Raw genomic sequence first — 19,539 nt, forward strand, 5'->3', positions numbered from 1 at the left:
ACTCCATCTGCTACTGATAGGCTGGTACTGACTCCATCAGGTACTGATAAGCTGGTACTGACTCCATCTGCTACTGATAGGCTGGTACTGACTCCATCTGGTACTGATAGGCTGGTACTGACTCCATCAGGTACTGATAGGCTGGTACTGACTCCATCAGGTACTGATAAGCTGGTACTGACTCCATCTGCTACTGATAGGCTGGTACTGACTCCATCTGCTACTGATAGGCTGGTACTGACTCCATCTGCTACTGATAGGCTGGTACTGACTCCATCTGGTACTGATAGGCTGGTACTGACTCCATCAGGTACTGATAGGCTGGTACTGACTCCATCAGGTACTGATAAGCTGGTACTGACTCCATCTGCTACTGATAGGCTGGTACTGACTCCATCTGCTACTGATAGGCTGGTACTGACTCCATCTGCTACTGATAGGCTGGTACTGACTCCATCTGCTACTGATAGGCTGGTACTGACTCCATCAGGTACTGATAAGCTGGTACTGACTCCATCTGCTACTGATAGGCTGGTACTGACTCCATCTGGTACTGATAGGCTGGTACTGACTCCATCAGGTACTGATAAGCTGGTACTGACTCCATCAGGTACTGATAAGCTGGTACTGACTCCATCAGGTACTGATAAGCTGGTACTGACTCCATCAGGTACTGATAGGCTGGTACTGACTCCATCAGGTACTGATAGGCTGGTACTGACTCCATCAGGTACTGATAAGCTGGTACTGACTCCATCAGGTACTGATAGGCTGGTACTGACTCCATCAGGTACTGATAAGCTGGTACTGACTCCATCAGGTACTGATAAGCTGGTACTGACTCCATCAGGTACTGATAGGCTGGTACTGACTCCATCAGGTACTGATAGGCTGGTACTGACTCCATCTGGTACTGATAGGCTGGTACTGACTCCATCAGGTACTGATAGGCTGGTACTGACTCCATCAGGTACTGATAGGCTGGTACTGACTCCATCTGCTACTGATAGGCTGGTACTGACTCCATCTGGTACTGATAGGTTGGTACTGACTCCATCAGGTACTGATAGGCTGGTACTGACTCCATCAGGTACTGATAAGCTGGTACTGACTCCATCTGTTACTGATAGGCTGGTACTGACTCCATCTGCTACTGATAGGCTGGTACTGACTCCATCTGCTACTGATAGGCTGGTACTGACTCCATCTGCTACTGATAGGCTGGTACTGACTCCATCAGGTACTGATAAGCTGGTACTGACTCCATCTGCTACTGATAGGCTGGTACTGACTCCATCTGGTACTGATAGGCTGGTACTGACTCCATCAGGTACTGATAAGCTGGTACTGACTCCATCAGGTACTGATAAGCTGGTACTGACTCCATCAGGTACTGATAAGCTGGTACTGACTCCATCAGGTACTGATAGGCTGGTACTGACTCCATCAGGTACTGATAGGCTGGTACTGACTCCATCAGGTACTGATAAGCTGGTACTGACTCCATCAGGTACTGATAGGCTGGTACTGACTCCATCAGGTACTGATAAGCTGGTACTGACTCCATCAGGTACTGATAAGCTGGTACTGACTCCATCAGGTACTGATAGGCTGGTACTGACTCCATCAGGTACTGATAGGCTGGTACTGACTCCATCTGGTACTGATAGGCTGGTACTGACTCCATCAGGTACTGATAGGCTGGTACTGACTCCATCAGGTACTGATAGGCTGGTACTGACTCCATCAGGTACTGATAGGCTGGTACTGACTCCATCAGGTACTGATAGGCTGGTATTGACTCCATCAGGTACTGATAGGCTTGTACTGACTCCATCAGGTACTGATAGGCTGGTACTGACTCCATCTGGTACTGATAGGCTGGTACTGACTCCATCAGGTACTGATAGGCTGGTACTGACTCCATCTGCTACTGATAGGCTGGTACTGACTCCATCTGGTACTGATAGGCTGGTACTGACTCCATCAGGTACTGATAGGCTGGTACTGACTCCATCAGGTACTGATAAGCTGGTACTGACTCCATCAGGTACTGATAGGCTGGGGCCTTATAATGTGCAATACTTATCCTATCCAAGATCAAATCAAATCAAATGTTATTTGTCACATACACATGGTTAGCAGATGTTAATGCGAGAGTAGCGAAATGCTTGTGCTTCTAGTTCCGGCCATGCAGTAATATCTAACAAGTCATCTAGCAATTTCACAGCAACTACCTTATACACACAAGTGTAAAGGAATGAATAAGAATATGTACATAAAAATATATGGATGAGCGATGGCCGAACAGCATAGGCAAGATGCAGTAGATGGTATAGAGTACAGTACATACAGTACATATGAGATGAGTAATGTAGGGTATGTAAACATTATATTAAGTGGCATTGTTTAAAGTGGCTAGTGATACATTTATTACATACATTTTTATTTATTAAAGTGGCTAGAGATGAGTCAGTATGTTGGCAGCAGCCACTCAATGTTAGTGATAGCTGTTTAACAGTCTGATGGCCTTGAGATAGAAGCTGTTTTTCAGTCTCTCGGTCTCAGCTTTGATGCACCTGTACTGACCTTGCCTTCTGGATGATAGCAGGGTAAACAGGCAGTGGCTCGGGGGGTTGTTGTCCTTGATGATCTTATTGGCTTTCCTGTGACATTGGGTGGGGTAGGTGTCCTGGAGGGCAGGTGTCTGAGTCGTTGAATTGCGAATGACTTCCAATCACCATGTCCAACTCACCATCATCTATGGTTCCATTTAGTTAATCTACATCTGAGATGTAGAAATAGTCATTATAGTAATTGGAACCTACTGTAAATGTAAAACCAACATAGACACTGGAGGACATTACATATTTGCACAAACAGACTTTCACACAATAGTTTGAGTGACACATCCCCCTGTGATTTGTAACCTGTAATTTGAGGCAATTTGAGAGGAAAATTTGCATTCCATAGTGAAAATTTGCAGGCGTATATGCCTAAACAATCGTGTCCCTTGATAGCGGGAGTGTTTAATTTTCATGGCTGGATAAATGGACACTGCATCCAGGGAGGCCATTATCACTCAAGTGACCCTGAATACAGTATGTGGTACTGCACCAGAATGAAGAAATGGAGGGACAGCATTGTTGGTTTTACATGCTATCAACTTTGTACCAAGCACCTGGGCAAATTGGATCTCTCCATCAAGTCCTAATATTCACATTTTAATCGCAAGGATATGGTACTTTTTGTTTGCTCGTAGTATAACTTCCTTATAAAAAAGTATTTACCAGAAAGGCCATGTCTATGTCTGGGAGTAGAGAGCCTAAAAAGAATAGTTTGGTCCATTTGTCCATGAGGACCGCAGGATCTATCCAATCAGGAAGATATTTTGACTTCGACGACTTAGTTAACCCTTGAGCTATCTGTATGAAGGTCAGTATGTAGCAGCTCTCCCCTGTATAAAATAGACCCCTGTAAAGCATCTCTGTAAAGAACAATAGCATACAGTACTTCTATTACAAAACAAAGTGAAGGTCAGCATTTAACCACAAATGGACTTAAATTATTAAAGGAAGGCAAGCAAAACTGCGGAGTTCTCTCAACTCATCATGCCCAAATGGCTCACGGTTACTGCAATATGAATAGCAAACGCAAAAGAATAGCAAATACCCAAAAGGATGTCATTAAATTATAAATACAGGTTCTTCTAACCTGAAGTAAAATAAGGATTCTACAGCTAGGACTGCAAAGAGTTCATTGAGGTCACAGAAGACAGCACCAATACCAGTCCTATCTTAATTGGATAAAGAAAAACTGCTCAAAGGACCTGTCTGCACTACTGCCAAACTACATGGCATGTAGCTTAAATTAATGTACAACGTAGCAGCTAAATGCCCTGTGGTTTACTATCTTACATGACAAAAGCACTTATTACCATCAACATAGCGCAGCTATCTTGAAAGCGTTGTTATGGTTGGACTCCTGAACAGTGATAATTTCCCATAGTTGTGATATTCGTATTATAATAAACATATTCTCTAAATATGCGTCACAGCTCTATAACTGATATAGTCAAGTTTTGATGGTGATTGAGTTGTAAGCATTCATTACAGTGGCCTCAATGGTTAACATCCCAGTTACCTCTCCTTCCTTGATTTGAAAGGAAGTGACTGTGTACTGTCTACTGACAAACGGGCACATGTAGAGAGGTCTGTTGTGGACACACCACACACATAGGCTCACCCACATACAAACACATGTAGATATGACTCCAAACACACAGTCAAACCAGAATAACATATTACAGACATAGAAATACCCTCTGACAAAAATACACCACTTTCACTCACACAGACAGACCCACTCAGGTTATTGAACCGAATACTGTTTACATTAGTGCATGAACATTGAATAATCTGGAGACCATCCCTGAATAAAAATGGTAGGTTTTGTGGTAATTTAGCTGTTGATGGAAAGCATCCACGTGAGCACTTACCCATGCAAATGCCACTTCAGTTCTGTGATTGCACAGGCAATGGAGCCGGAATGGATACATCTGGGGATGAAAAAGTCATCAATATTATTCCATTATGCGGGAAGCTGCAACAGGGTGGGAGGGAGACCAAGGATTCTATCATAGAGTTTATACACAAGCATTGTTATAGAGAGGGACACTACAGGAAGAGGATTTTTCAAAGGCATGAGAGGTTGTTCATTTATTTATTTCAGATGCAGTAGATTTGTGTTTCTGGTATGGGACAAAAGCGTTTGTAACTCTCAAAACTCGTACAAGAACTCCCAAGACAGAGATTAATTCATTCATGTGTGTTTATTTGTGATAGAGACAGACAGAGAGGACATCCATCGGGTCTATGCTTATAATTTTATCAACCTCTAAATGACACATGTCCATGTCAGTATGACAGAGACTAAAGCCGGGATCATCTCGATCATGCTTTATGTGCTATGTGCCATTTATAGGTAATTGTCCCCCACAATGAACCCGGGGAGGGGACTGGATCTGTCTCCATCCATTAGTACGTTAGTCACATGTGATATCTCAGACAGCACTGGCCCGATTTTGACTAAACGTGGGTGAATGATGCGTCTTGCCGTAGAGATCTGTCATTTACACAGTTACACTGATCGGCTCAAAACGGGGGCTATGTTAATTAACTGAAATAACTGAAATGTGTTACTCACATGCGATATATCAATTGTCCCAAGGGGGAGGGGGGTGCTGCATTATTCTTGAGGGACAAAATGTTTACTGTTGCCTTGTTTCCAATTGAGACGATTTACCAAGAATGAGGTCTCGACAAGGCGGGAACATTGCCTTTAAAAGCCGCACAGCAGGCAAAGCGCGCTGGGATTGAATCCCACCCCAGACTCAGTAATATGGCCGATGATACAATTTGTCCCTCACCTTTGAGGACCAGCAGTTCACAAAAACTGTAACCAGAATGACAATTTCTCTCCTCCCTTTTAGAAGACTGATTCAACTGGTGGGCCAATTGTCCAGCAGCAGTAGTTGAAACATGTTCTAATTTAATTGGTTATGAACAGTATACAGTATATGAGGTCATTCTGGTGGTGAGGACATCAGCTTCAAGAGGCACAGCCACAACATAACACATCTCAAGACATGCCCAAGAGGGCTAGCGTGTGTGAGTCAGTGAAAGACACTCATGAATAGGAATAGGAAAGAGTTGAATTCTCACGTCCAAGCCCTACAGACATTTCCCAGTGTGGAAATAGACTAACACATACAGTGGATGAGCTATATAGCTTTCAGGAGAACCAGTATTTCATAGACGCTGTAGTGGAAAGGACATATGGAGGCGGTGATGCAGAATGAAAGGTGGTGGAAAGCTATCTGGAAGCTGTAGTAATTTCTATCATTTTATAACCATATACTTAAGCGAAGTACCCATGCAGCACTGGGTGACAAATTAACCAGATCTGTGGCGAATGTGAGGATGGAGTTTCTTAAATGTTTTCTCCCCTGTTTCTGATGTGGGGGAGAAGGAATCGAGAGAAAGAGAAACTCATTGGTATTCAGGCATCAATTCTCAGTTCAAAGCTCAGCCAATCAGGTGGGAATAGGCTAGTCTGTGTTATCATGTACTAGACAGGCAGTGTACTGGTCATCTTGGACTGGACTTAAATCACTATACTTGTAATGTGCAATTTCCTCTGCGTTACAAAGGCAAGAAATAAACATGAGGGATATTGTGGCGGTGACTTCTACCTAGATCATTTGCTTTTGTTTTGTATTTAATTCCTGGTCAGCTGCTGGCTAGCGACTGTTAAGAGAATGGAAAGTGTAGCCTGTAGTAGAGGTGCCATGGCGATAGCTCCAATATTCTCAGGTTGTCCTCAGTTTACGATAGTATAATCATCATTAGAAATATTGCTTTTATTTGTGAGAATAGACCTCTATTAGGCCAAACCTACATCTTAGAAGAGGCTTTTCCACCAGTCAAAGCTATTGCATTCCACTGTCAGAACAAACCTGAAATCAATAGCAGACAGCTGTCACGACTCCGACCGAAGGACACTCCCCTTCCCGTTCGGGTGGCGCTCGGCGGTCGTCGTCGCCGGCCTACTAGCTGCTACTGATTATTTCCTCCCCCTCCTTATGTGTTGATTGTGTGCACCTGTTTTGAGTTAGGTAGTAAGGCTTTATTAGTCAGCCGGCCCGCAGGGTTCCTTGTGCGGGATTAATTATTGTGATCGTCTGTTTGGTGTACTTGTGTGCACGTCTATGGGTTTTGTGTTTTCCCATTTTGTGGGTTTTCCCTGGACAGTTTAAGTCCCCCTGTTTGGGGCCTTTGTTTGTTCAGTACGCCCTGTGTTTTTGTGAGGGTTGGCTTATGTTCAGCGTTTCTCAGTGCATTAAAATAGCACTCCCCTGAACTCTCTGCTTCCTGCGCCTGACTCCTCACCCACTACACTCAGACCGTTACAACAGCTATTGGGATTGTTGCCCGAGACCTGTAGAATAGACAATCCAACACAATGCTTTTCATCCATTTGTCTATAGAATACACCATCAGTAATTCATACGTTACTGTCTGAGAAGCATCTCAGGAGGCGTCGTGCATGAAAGCAGAAGAAGCCTCAGTTCTCCACCAGTCAGTCCTTTGGTTGTGAAGCGCATAGTCATATCGTTAGGTAATGAGACGATAAGATATTAACTTCTATTCTTCTGAGAATTGCAATTTTAAAGAATTAATGTGCATTCAATGAGTGACAGGCACCAATATGGAAAGTCACTATAGATATTGGCTGCATTTTTTAAACTTGGTATCAATACATGTTTTAAATTATAACAACTGCATATCCTCCATCAGTCTAGCAAACAAAACTTCAAGGCGGTGAAATGCCTCATAATATGATGTGGTTGAACAGGTCCTTCAAATCCAGTGGTAAAATGATGATTTAGGGTTTATATCACTGCACCAATAACAGGCAAGGAGAAAGAGTCCAGTCGTTTCCATGCTGGTGAAGCAGAAACCCCTAATGCCTTAGGCTGTCAGATAATCAACCCTGCTCTGTTGATGGTCTACGTGCTGTGTAGGGGCTGGGCTATATGAGGCCCCAGGCCATTTTGTTTCAGTGGGGGTCTCAGAGTGTGTCCGTCTGTCAGATCTCTAACCTTCTGAACCCGGCTACGTTAATGCCAGTAGTGGGTAGTGTACCCTCGAGGTCCTCGCCACAAACACAACAGACTAGAGTTGCAGAGAAAAATGCTAAAATTATCAATTGGATTATTGCAACTGTAATGTAAATGCGTGATGTATTATGTGCCACCACAAAGTCATGCTATTTTAATCCTTGTAAAATTGTTGTCCACTAAAACTGTTGTCTAGATCACTCGGATCACTCGGCAGTTCCCCCTAAAGATGTCCTCCAGCAATTTTTGAACTTTTCCTGTTGAAAAGTGATATCCCAAGTATATATATATATAGTAAACTACACACACTAAAGGGTAAAAAAAATGTTTTGACCATAATAGTGTTTTTTAGACACAACTGCAAAAGAGTAGGTCATTCAAGGAGTTGGTCTGATGGGATTTGTGATGTCATTGGCCTCCATCTTGCTTGAGGAACAATAGAGAACAAAGGAGGAAAGGCCCCTCCCCCTACTTGTGATGTCACGAGTATACAAGAAGTGCGTTCAGTTCGCTAGAACGTTTGCTACATTGCGGAAGGGTTTTTACCGAATGACACGTTCCCCTAAAACTTTCTTGAACAGACTTTGAGGTACGTTTGTTCCCGCTTGGTGGGTGTGGCGAGGTGTGGCTTGAAGCAATGAGTGACGTATTTAAGCCATGCTGACAGCGTTCCCACCCCACAACCCCTCCCTGTTTTTCAACTAGTCCGTTTAGTACTTTACCGTTTCTGTTCGATTGAACGTTCCAGAATGTAAACACATACTGATCACAGCCATGGACCACCTATTGAGGAGTGCCTTTTTTTCATAGAAATCACATGATAAATAAGCTGAAGTAGGACCGTAAAACTTTTACAATTTTCACAAAGTCAAATGAAATGTATTGTGTCATAGGTTTCATGATGCTTGTATCTTAACCAAAGTTGATAGTTTTAAGATTGTTTTGTACAGTACATCTCTATAAGATACAATATGAGGTCCTAAACCTAGCATGAAAGTCCATCCTAAGCTGTGTGGGCTAATATAGTCAAAATATTTGCGTTGAGGTAAGTTGAGCGAATGGCCACCATACCCCTTACAAATGATGATCACATTTTGTCCATTTTATGCATAATATGCACTTTATTTTTTGCATATGAACTGAAGATTTGTATTGTTGCAGAACAGATATCACTGTGCCCTGTGTATACAAATGTAAACCAAACAGTGGTCTTGCCCTCCTTGAGGTTCTTGAAAGCAACCAAGTGACAGAAAGGAAGAAAGAAGTCTATTGGAGCAGCAGCAAGGGTTGAAAAACAGACTGGATGACACTGATGAGGTTAAGTACATTGACATGGAGTCTGAGCTTCCTAAACATATCAAGAATCTCATGGACCAGTTTCAATGGCCTAGTAGCCTCGAATACATAGAACAAAACAACCTCCCTGTCCCTGTCCCACACAACTGGTTAAGACATGGAAGGGTAAGTGATATTGAACAGAGATCTACACTGAGTGTACAAACCATTAACAACATCTTCCTAATATTGAGTTGCCCCATCCCCCCAAACCCCCCCCCCCTTCCCCCTTTGCCCTCAGAACAGCCTCAATTTGTTGGGGAATGGACTCTACAAGGTGATGAATGATGAAAGCGTTCTACAGGGTTGCTGGCCCATGTTGACTCTAATGCTTCCCACAGTTTTGTCACGTTGACTGGATATCGACAAGGCCGCTACGTCTCCAGTTGAGTAACACATGAGGAAAACGTTTTTATTAAATGTATGAATTTCAGCACCCCGGAGGAAGAACCACAGCTGTACAGGACAAACATAGGTGCAGGTAAGTGTTTTTTACAAGTATCGACTGATGGTGACTCAATGTTGTTGCTAGCAAATCGTGTGACAAGTTATCAACACTCAACTCTGCCTCGATATAAGACAACGGAGGTGAGTGTTCCTCAGCTAAACTTACCCCAAGAGACCACTATTTTTGGACAAGCTATGTTTGCAAACTTATGTTTACATGAATTCTAATTATTTCCAGGGATACACAACATCCCTGGAAATATCTTTGATATCTTTGTTAGAAAGAGTACTGTATTTCCGTTGACGTAGTGATGCTGAATGTAAAAAATGGCTCAACATGCCCCATTAATTCATGCTATTTTACTTGTTACATTAGTTGTCCACTTATCAAGCAAATCACTAGTGGTAGACATTCCAAGCCGAATCATTTGGCTCCATTCACGTAGAAGAGCCGTTCATTAGCTATTGTTTGGAGCTATAAAAAACAAACAGTAGAAGCAGTATGCAAATCATGGAGCCAAATGAACGGCTCTTTCGCCGATTCAATTTGGTTCGTTCAACCCATCACTACAGATCACTCATGTTTTGGACAATTTGAACACCTTAAAACGTTTTAATTATTCACTGGCATTCCTTTAGTGTGCCTGGATCTCTGTGCAGCATCTGTAAAAACACACCAAAAGGACAACATAGTTGTCTTTCAACATAAAAAATAGTTAAGCAATTATAAATATAGAACACAGGAAGTAAAATATTTGTTCAATGGAAGGTATAACTTCTCTCTTCTGTTCTTAATTCTTAATGTATTTATTTATTTTATTTTGATTTATTTAACCTTCATTTAACTAGGCAAGTCAGTTAATAAGAACAAATTCTCATGAGCTGATCAAAGTGCTTCACCTCAAGGCGGTTTGTGTAAAAACACAAAGCTCAGACAGTTTTTCCAGCACATTGCCAAGCACAGACATCGGCTATTCTGTATTTTGGATCCATAATCTTTGGTGCAGTATTTTGCGATGGGGTCATCGTTGTTTGCTTTGGTTTTGCAGTATTCTGTGAAGACAGTGAAATTTCATTTTGAGGCCAGCTTTGTACGTAAACTAAGGAGATTATCATCACTTGTGTTCGGCTCAGGATCACCACAAAAACATCCTTGTGAGCCTTGTGTCAGGTGAATCTCTCCAATTTTGGAATTATCACAATGGTAATCTCTGCAACGAGGACCTCCTGCATGTATTGTTATGCTTTTTGGTCATCTTGTTCTATCTTTAGAAGTGTCATAGCTCTATTGATGATGACTTCTGTCTGTACTGTGTCAAAGACGTTAAGTCTGTAGATGAACACCATCTTCAACTGTCGCTGAAAATGTAGAAACATGCGGTTCAAATGGTTTGTTTCTACATGGGAGAGCCAACGCAACTAATTTAAGGGCCTGTATGATAACGCATGAATCTCCATCACTGCCATAAACTCGGTCAAATTTCCCCTTTTTCAACTGTTGACCTGCGGAACATGGAGTAAACTGTTTTTAACAGAGTTTCCACTTTCATAAGCTCCACCTTTTTCCAGCCATCATCAATGCCTGAATCTTCTCTTTGAGAGACACAATGTGGCTTAGTCAGATGCTGTATTTGGCGTTTCAATATTGCTACTACAGTACTCTGTTGTGCTCGCCTGACATGACAGTCATGTCAGATGTGAGCATCGCCATCTTCTGCAGATCCAGATTGTATTTAGTTTAGAACTCGGATACACTGTAGTATCCAAAATATGCCCAACAGTGCATTAGTGATGGGTCGTTGGCAAACAAACTGTTCTTTTTCAACTGATCTTCATCGTGAACATTGTAAAGCAAATTATTTATTTGAAATAACTGTTATTTTGATTCTTTAATACTGTTAATATTGCTATTTAAACTCCGGACAACAATTATCTGCAGATTAAAACATTCTCTAAAGATGGTAATTACTCACTGCATGAACAGGGCTTGGCATTCAGGGTTTTCCGCTGGCCCGGGCAACATCTGTTGAGCTCACCCGGCTAGTTAATCAAGCTTTCATATGGCCCGCTTGGGCTAGTACATTTCCGAAACAGAAAACGCCTACACCGTCTATGGGGCTGCTTGCTTGTTGACAGTTATTTACACAAAACACATATTGGTTAAATACAGGAATGAAAAAAAATATATTGGTGTGGTTATATACATAAACACAAAATATAAGCCCAAAGAAATGGATGTGGGATTCAGTTTATTTTATGCTCCAGCATGTCAGATGACGTTGAAAAAAAACTGAAACATGCAAACTACGAGCCCAGTCATAGCAACAAACTTCACTTAACTAGCTACAGCGTATGTCATAGTAGAGAATAGAGATCGAGAAAATGTTTCTAAATCCTCCCACTCCAGGAAAAGGAGAATGACAGGATGAGCTAAAAGAAAATGATAGGGAGTACGATTAGCAAAAACAGTTCAGCCGCACTGGCTAGAACGTTGCCCTTGACTGGGACACTGGCTAGAACGTTGCCCTTGGCTGGGACACTGGCTAGAACGTTGCCCTTGGATGGGACACTGGCTAGAACGTTGCCCTTGGCTGGGACACTGGCTAGAACGTTGCCCTTGGCTGGGACACTGGCTAGAACGTTGCCCTTGGATGGGACACTGGCTAGAACGTTGCCCTTGGCTGGGACACTGGCTAGAACGTTGCCCTTGGCTGGGACACTGGCTAGAACGTTGCCCTTGGATGGGACACTGGCTAGAACGTTGCCCTTGGCTGGGACACTGGCTAGAACGTTGCCCTTGGATGGGACACTGGCTAGAACGTTGCCCTTGGCTGGGACACTGGCTAGAACGTTGCCCTTGGATGGGACACTGGCTAGAACGTTGCCCTTGGCTGGGACACTGGCTAGAACGTTGCCCTTGGATGGGACACTGGCTAGAACATTGCCCTTGGCTGGGACACTGGCTAGAACGTTGCCCTTGGATGGGACACTGGCTAGAACGTTGCCCTTGGCTGGGACACTGGCTAGAACGTTGCCCTTGGATGGGACACTGGCTAGAACGTTGCCCTTGGCTGGGACACTGGCTAGAACGTTGCCCTTGGATGGGACACTGGCTAGAACGTTGCCCTTGGCTGGGACACTGGCTAGAACGTTGCCCTTGGATGGGACACTGGCTAGAACGTTGCCCTTGGCTGGGACACTGGCTAGAACGTTGCCCTTGGCTGGGACACTGGCTAGAACGTTGCCCTTGGATGGGACACTGGCTAGAACGTTGCCCTTGGCTGGGACACTGGCTAGAACGTTGCCCTTGGCTGGGACACTGGCTAGAACACTGCCCTTGGCTGGGACACTGGCTAGAACGTTGCCCTTGGCTGGGACACTGGCTAGAACGTTGCCCTTGGCTGGGACACTGGCTAGAACGTTGCCCTTGGATGGGACACTGGCTAGAACATTGCCCTTGGCTGGGACACTGGCTAGAACGCTGCCCTTGGCTGGGACACTGGCTAGAACGTTGCCCTTGGCTGGGACACTGGCTAGAACGTTGCCCTTGGCTGGGACACTGGCTAGAACGTTGACCTTGGCTGGGACACTGGCTAGAACGTTGCCCTTGGCTGGGACACTGGCTAGAACGTTGCCCTTGGATGGGACACTGGCTAGAACGTTGCCCTTGGCTGGGACACTGGCTAGAACGTTGCCCTTGGCTGGGACACTGGCTAGAACGCTGCCCTTGGCTGGGACACTGGCTAGAACGTTGCCCTTGGCTGGGACACTGGCTAGAACGTTGCCCTTGGCTGGGACACTGGCTAGAACGTTGCCCTTGGCTGGGACACTGGCTAGAACGTTGCCCTTGGATGGGACACTGGCTAGAACATTGCCCTTGGCTGGGACACTGGCTAGAACGCTGCCCTTGGCTGGGACACTGGCTAGAACGTTGCCCTTGGCTGGGACACTGGCTAGAACGTTGCCCTTGGATGGGACACTGGCTAGAACGTTGCCCTTGGCTGGGACACTGGCTAGAACGTTGCCCTTGGCTGGGACACTGGCTAGAACGTTGCCCTTGGCTGGGACACTGGCTAGAACGTTGCCCTTGGATGGGACACTGGCTAGAACATTGCCCTTGGCTGGGACACTGGCTAGAACGCTGCCCTTGGCTGGGACACTGGCTAGAACGTTGCCCTTGGCTGGGACACTGGCTAGAACGTTGCCCTTGGATGGGACACTGGCTAGAACGTTGCCCTTGGCTGGGACACTGGCTAGAACGTTGCCCTTGGATGGGACACTGGCTAGAACGTTGCCCTTGGCTGGGACACTGGCTAGAACGTTGCCCTTGACTGGGACACTGGCTAGAACGTTGCCCTTGACTGGGACACTGGCTAGAACGTTGCCCTTGGCTGGGACACTGGCTAGAACGTTGCCCTTGACTGGGACACTGGCTAGAACGTTGCCCTTGACTGGGACACTGGCTAGAACGTTGCCCTTGACTGGGACATGAGGGGGAGAGAGACAACGTCTTCTGCCAGTCACTGGAAGCTTATGCAAACAAGCGAGTGAAATACAGTTAATGTATTGTAAGAAAGTACACTGAACAAAAATATACAAACAACATGCAAAGATGTCATAGATTTTACTGAGATATAGTTCCTATATGAGATATAGTTCATATACTGTACCTGGGGCGACAGGAAGTCTAGTGTTCAGAGCATTGGACCAGTAACCGAAAGGTTGCTAGATGACAAGGTAAAAATCTGTCATTCTGCCCCGAACAAGGCAGTTAACCCACTGTTCCTAGGCCGTCATTGTAAATAAGAATTTGTTCTTAACTGACTTGCCTAGTTAAATAAAGGTTAAATAAAATAAAATATAAAAATATATATAAGTCAATTTAAATTAATTCATTAGGCCTTAATCTATGGATTTCACATCACTGGGAGTACAGATATGCATCTGTTAGTAACAGATCCTTGAAAAAAAGTAAGGTCATGGATCAGAATGGGTGACATGTCTGGTGAGTATGCAGGCCATGGAAGAACTGGGACATTTTCAGAAATTGTGTACAGACCCTTTCAACATGGGGCCGTGCATTATCATGCTGAAACATGAGGTGATGGTGATGATGAAGGACACGACAATGGACCTCAGGATCTCATCACGGTGTCTCTGTGCATTCAAATTGCCATCGATAAAATTACATTCTGTTCTTTGTCCGTAGCTTATGCCTGCCCAAACCACTTTGTTCACAATGTTGATATCAGCAAACCGATGACCCACCCGACGCCATACACGTGGTCTGTGGTTGTGAGGCCAGTTGAACGTACTGCCAAATTCTCTAAAATGACGTTGGAGGCGGTTTATGGTAAAGAAATGAACATTCCTTTCCATGGAAACAGCTCTGGTGGACCTTCCTTCTGTCAGCATGCCAATTGCAACTCCCTTAAACTTGAGACATCTGTGGCATTGTGTTGTGTGACAAAACTGCAAATCTTAGAGTGGCCTTTTATTGTCCCCAGCACAAGGTGCACCTGTGTAGTGATCATGCTGTTTAATCAGCTTCTTGATATGCTACTGGACCAATTCTTTGTCTGCTGGAGGTAACAGAGTTCCTCAAATGAATCAACACAGCCCACCAGAAGACGCCATGTGCTCTCTGAGAAAGCAATGACGCCTGCATTTAGTTGTGTATATTTGTTCTGTTTGACTTTGTGTTGTGTGTTTGTTTAAGTAACTGAATGTTGTATTTTATCTCTCTCTTAGAAACACCTCCAGGAGTATCTGGACAGCTACCTTAACCCGTCCAGAAAACATGCGGGTAATGCCAAGAAAAAATATAAATGGCCAATGGGAGCTCCCAATGGGACCCTCTCGGTGTTGGACTCGACCAAGAGGCTGAGAGAATAAGTACTTTCTCATGTTCCCAGAGATGTTTTGTTATTTATTTTAAAATTCCTACTTTTCTGTCATAGATTGGCTAGTGACCCGAAGGGAGAGTCTTTGGCCATCACCACCATCAGGAAGCCTTAGGGTTCCTGAAGTTCTGGACCTGAGCCTAGTTCTGGCCAGCATCCCGGAGTCGCCTCTTCAATGTTGACGTTGAGACTGGTGTTTTGCTGGTACTATTTAATGAAGCTGCCAGTTGAGTACTTGTGAGGCATCTGTTTCTCAAACTAGACACTCTAATGTACTTGTCCTTTTGCTCAGTTGTGCACCAGGGCCTCACACTCCTCTTTCTATTCTGGTTAGAGACTATTTGCGCTGTTCTGTGAAGGGAGTAGTACACAGCGTTGTACTAGATCTTCAGTTTTTTGGCAATTTCTCACATGGAATATCTTTCATTTCTCAGAACAAGATTAGACTGACGAGTTTCAGAAGAAAGTTCTTTGTTTCTGACTATTTTGAGCCTGATATCAAACCCACTGCTCCAGATACTCAACTAGTCTAAAGAAGGCCAGTTTTATTGCTTCTTTAATCAGGACAACAGTTTTCAGCTGTGCTAACATAATTGCAAAAGGGTTTTCTAATGATCAAATATCCTTTTAAAATTATAAACTTGGATTAGCTAACTAAATGTGCAATTGGAACACAGGAGTGATTGTTGCTGATAATGGGCCTCTGTACGCCTATGTAGATATTCCATTAAAAAATCTGCCATTTCTAGCTACAATAGTCATTTACAACATTAACAATGTCTACACTGTATTTCGGATCAATTTGATGTTATTTTAATGGACCACTAACGTGCTTTTCTTTCAAAAACAAGGACATTTCTATTTGACAACAAACTTTTGAATGGTTGTGTATATTCTTCCCATTAGATGTTTTGTCAATGTTTTGCCTTCTGATAGTTTACAATTTCCGAGTTTAAAATCAAGGCTGTATGGTCTTGCTATGTTGTCTTGCATTTTCAGACAAGCTCGAGGTCTCCCCCAGAGAGGGACTCCTCCGCTTCCTTTTCGGGCACTTGGCGGGATTCCTGTCGTTCATGCTTGACCACCGGACAGGCATCCTCAGAGGTGCTGGTCGCTGCTTGGTCAACGTGAGTAGTTCATCGTCTCTCACTCCCCATGGCACTTTGCTATACAGACCATAGGCCAACACCTAACATACCTCTGATCTCTCGTCTCTCTTCTTATTCATAGGTTAGATCCCATAAGACCCAAGGGTCTATCAGCCTTTGGGAAGATCCTGCTGACCCCTGAGCAGTTTGGCTGAGGTTGCTGGCCCTCTGTGGGAAACTGCCGTAAGGAGACAGCAGCCTCTTCTTTCACGTCACGGTGGGAGGAGAGGCCAATCTTCTCCCCCTCTTTTAAGAAGGCTTGGTGTAAGTGCCACCTCCAAGGGAACCTGCCAACTTTAATGATTGCATGTACCACAGTCAGCACAAATGTCCATTTATCATCACATTCATTTAAAACTTCAGAATGAATGTAATTGAAATCTTGAGCTCCTATGTGTGTTTTTCTAAGTTCATTTTCACGCTGGTCGCTCACTGAACCCAATGGAGATGGCAATAGTCTCCAAGGCCATGTGCCACAACCCTCATATGATTTTATCAACCCTCATATGGCACAGCGGTTTTATCAACCCTCCGCCAACCATGAAAAAAACAAACCTACCTAATAAAAATGGCCCTGGAGGAGGAAATGCAAAGGCTGGAGGAAGAGGAAGAAGAGGAGATTCAGTAACAGGAGGGAGATGAGGAGATTCAGCAGGAGGAGGAAGATGAGAATCAGTAGAATGAGGAAGATGAGGAGATTCAGCAGGAGGAGGAAGATGAGAGTCAGGAGAATGAGGACGATGAGGAGAGTCAGGAGAATGAGGAAGATGAGGAGATTCAGCAGGAGGAGGAAGATGAGAGTCAGAAGAATGAGGACGATGAGGAGAGTCAGGAGAATGAGGAAGATGAGGAGATTCAGCAGGAGGAAGAAGATGAGGAGAGTCAGGAGAATGAGGACGATGAGGAGATTCAGCAGGAGGAGGAAGATGAGAGTCAGGAGAATGAGGACGATGAGGAGAGTCAGGAGAATGAGGAAGATGAGGAGATTCAGCAGGAGGAGGAAGATGAGAGTCAGGAGAATGAGGACGATGAGGAGAGTCAGGAGAATGAGGAAGATGAGGAGATTCAGCAGGAGGAGGAAGATGAGAGTCAGAAGAATGAGGACGATGAGGAGAGTCAGGAGAATGAGGAAGATGAGGAGATTCAGCAGGAGGAAGAAGATGAGGAGAGTCAGGAGAATGAGGACGATGAGGAGATTCAGCAGGAGGAGGAAGATGAGAGTCAGGAGAATGAGGACGATGAGGAGAGTCAGGAGAATGAGGACGATGAGGAGATTCAGCAGGAGGAGGAAGATGAGAGTCAGGAGAATGAGGACGATGAGGAGAGTCAGGAGAATGAGGAAGATGAGGAGATTCAGCAGGAGGAAGAAGATGAGGAGAGTCAGGAAAATGAGGAAGAGGGTCAGGAGGAGGATGAACAACAAGGAGATAAAAACTTTTACAAACAATATATTGACACTGACATGTTGATCTGAGCCTTGCTGCTGGAAAACCGCTACAGTGTCCGACTTTCGACTGTCGCAGATGCACCTCCCCCGACTTCACTCGCAGACTTTCATCTAGACTCATCTTCGTTAGGCTTACTGCTTAAGCACAACCAGTCACTCGCTCCTGCAAGTTCAAGCTCTACAACATTACGACCTTTCCTCACACAGTAAGAGGCGCAAGTCCTAATCCAGGCACTTGTTATCTACCAGCTAGACTAGTCTTTTTTCTGGGCTTCTCACTTGTGCCATTAAACCCCTGAAACTTGTCCAGTATGCCGCAGCCCACCCCTGCTGTTCAACTTTCTCACCCCGCTCCTCTACACACTCCACTGGCTTCCAGTCAAAGTTTGCATCCACTTCAAGACTCTGGTGTTTGTCTATGGGGCAGCAAGGGGAACTTCCCTTCTCTACCTTCAGGCTCTGCTCAAACCCTACACCCCAACCCGAGCACTCCGTTCCTCCACCACTGGTCTCTTGGCCCTCCCACCTGTACAACTCCCGCTCAGCCCAGTCAAACCACTTCTCTGTCCTGGCACCCTGATGGTGGAACATACTTCCCCCTAACTAGGGGTGTGCAGAGTAGTTGGACAAAATGAGTATTGTAACGGATATGGGACATTTTCTGGATCCAAGTATTTTTTTGTAATTATCTGTGATCGGAAAAAAAGGTTATTTTCAGGTGACAGCAAGCATCTTTATGGCGTCAGTCAGTCACAGAGTTTTTAAACCATACTCTACTGTCTTTGAGTCAGGCTTGTGCAAGGTTCTATGTGGTCGAAATCACTCAACCGGCTATTTTGCCTGTCTGTAACAGGGTTCATCCAGACGGTGGCAAGTCGAATTCAAGGAATTTCTAGTACTTTTTCAAGCACTAATATTTTTTTTAAAGGACCATCAATTTGTAATAGTTCATATTATGCAATTGTTTGTAGTCGCCACCGGATGGCAGTATATCACCACGACCTCGTGAAAAAAAAAAAAAAAAAACGAACAATTCATCACTACCTTATAAGTTCTACTTAATAATACATGTTTCACAACTTACTTACATACACGAGTGGTAAGTCAGTACTGATGAGGATGACGTATTTCCTTATATGAACTGTAACTGTAAAATCTTTGAAATTGTTGAATTTTTGGTTCAGTGTACATGATAATGATATTAAATTGTCTTTATATTTCACTAAATGTTAGGTCCCACAGGCTGTCCCAACACAAAATGACACGAAAGTGAATTATGACAGTGTAAAAGGCCCTTAGTTGACTCTAAAATGTGGTATTCTATACCCATTTGAAGAGAAACAAACACTGGTGTAAAGTACTTAAGTAAAAATTCTTGAAAGTACAACTTCATTTGTTAGGGTATCTGTACTTTACGTTATTATTTTAGATTTGTTGACTACTTTTACATTTACTTCACTACATTCCTAAAGAAAATGATCTACTTTTTACTCCATACATTTTCCCTGACACCCAAAAGTATTCTGCTTACCACGACAGGAAAATGGTCTAATTCACACACTTATCAAGAGAAAATCC

The sequence above is a fragment of the Oncorhynchus tshawytscha genome, linkage group LG05 (assembly GCF_018296145.1).
Source record: "Oncorhynchus tshawytscha isolate Ot180627B linkage group LG05, Otsh_v2.0, whole genome shotgun sequence".
NCBI classification, from domain to species: domain Eukaryota; kingdom Metazoa; phylum Chordata; class Actinopteri; order Salmoniformes; family Salmonidae; genus Oncorhynchus; species Oncorhynchus tshawytscha.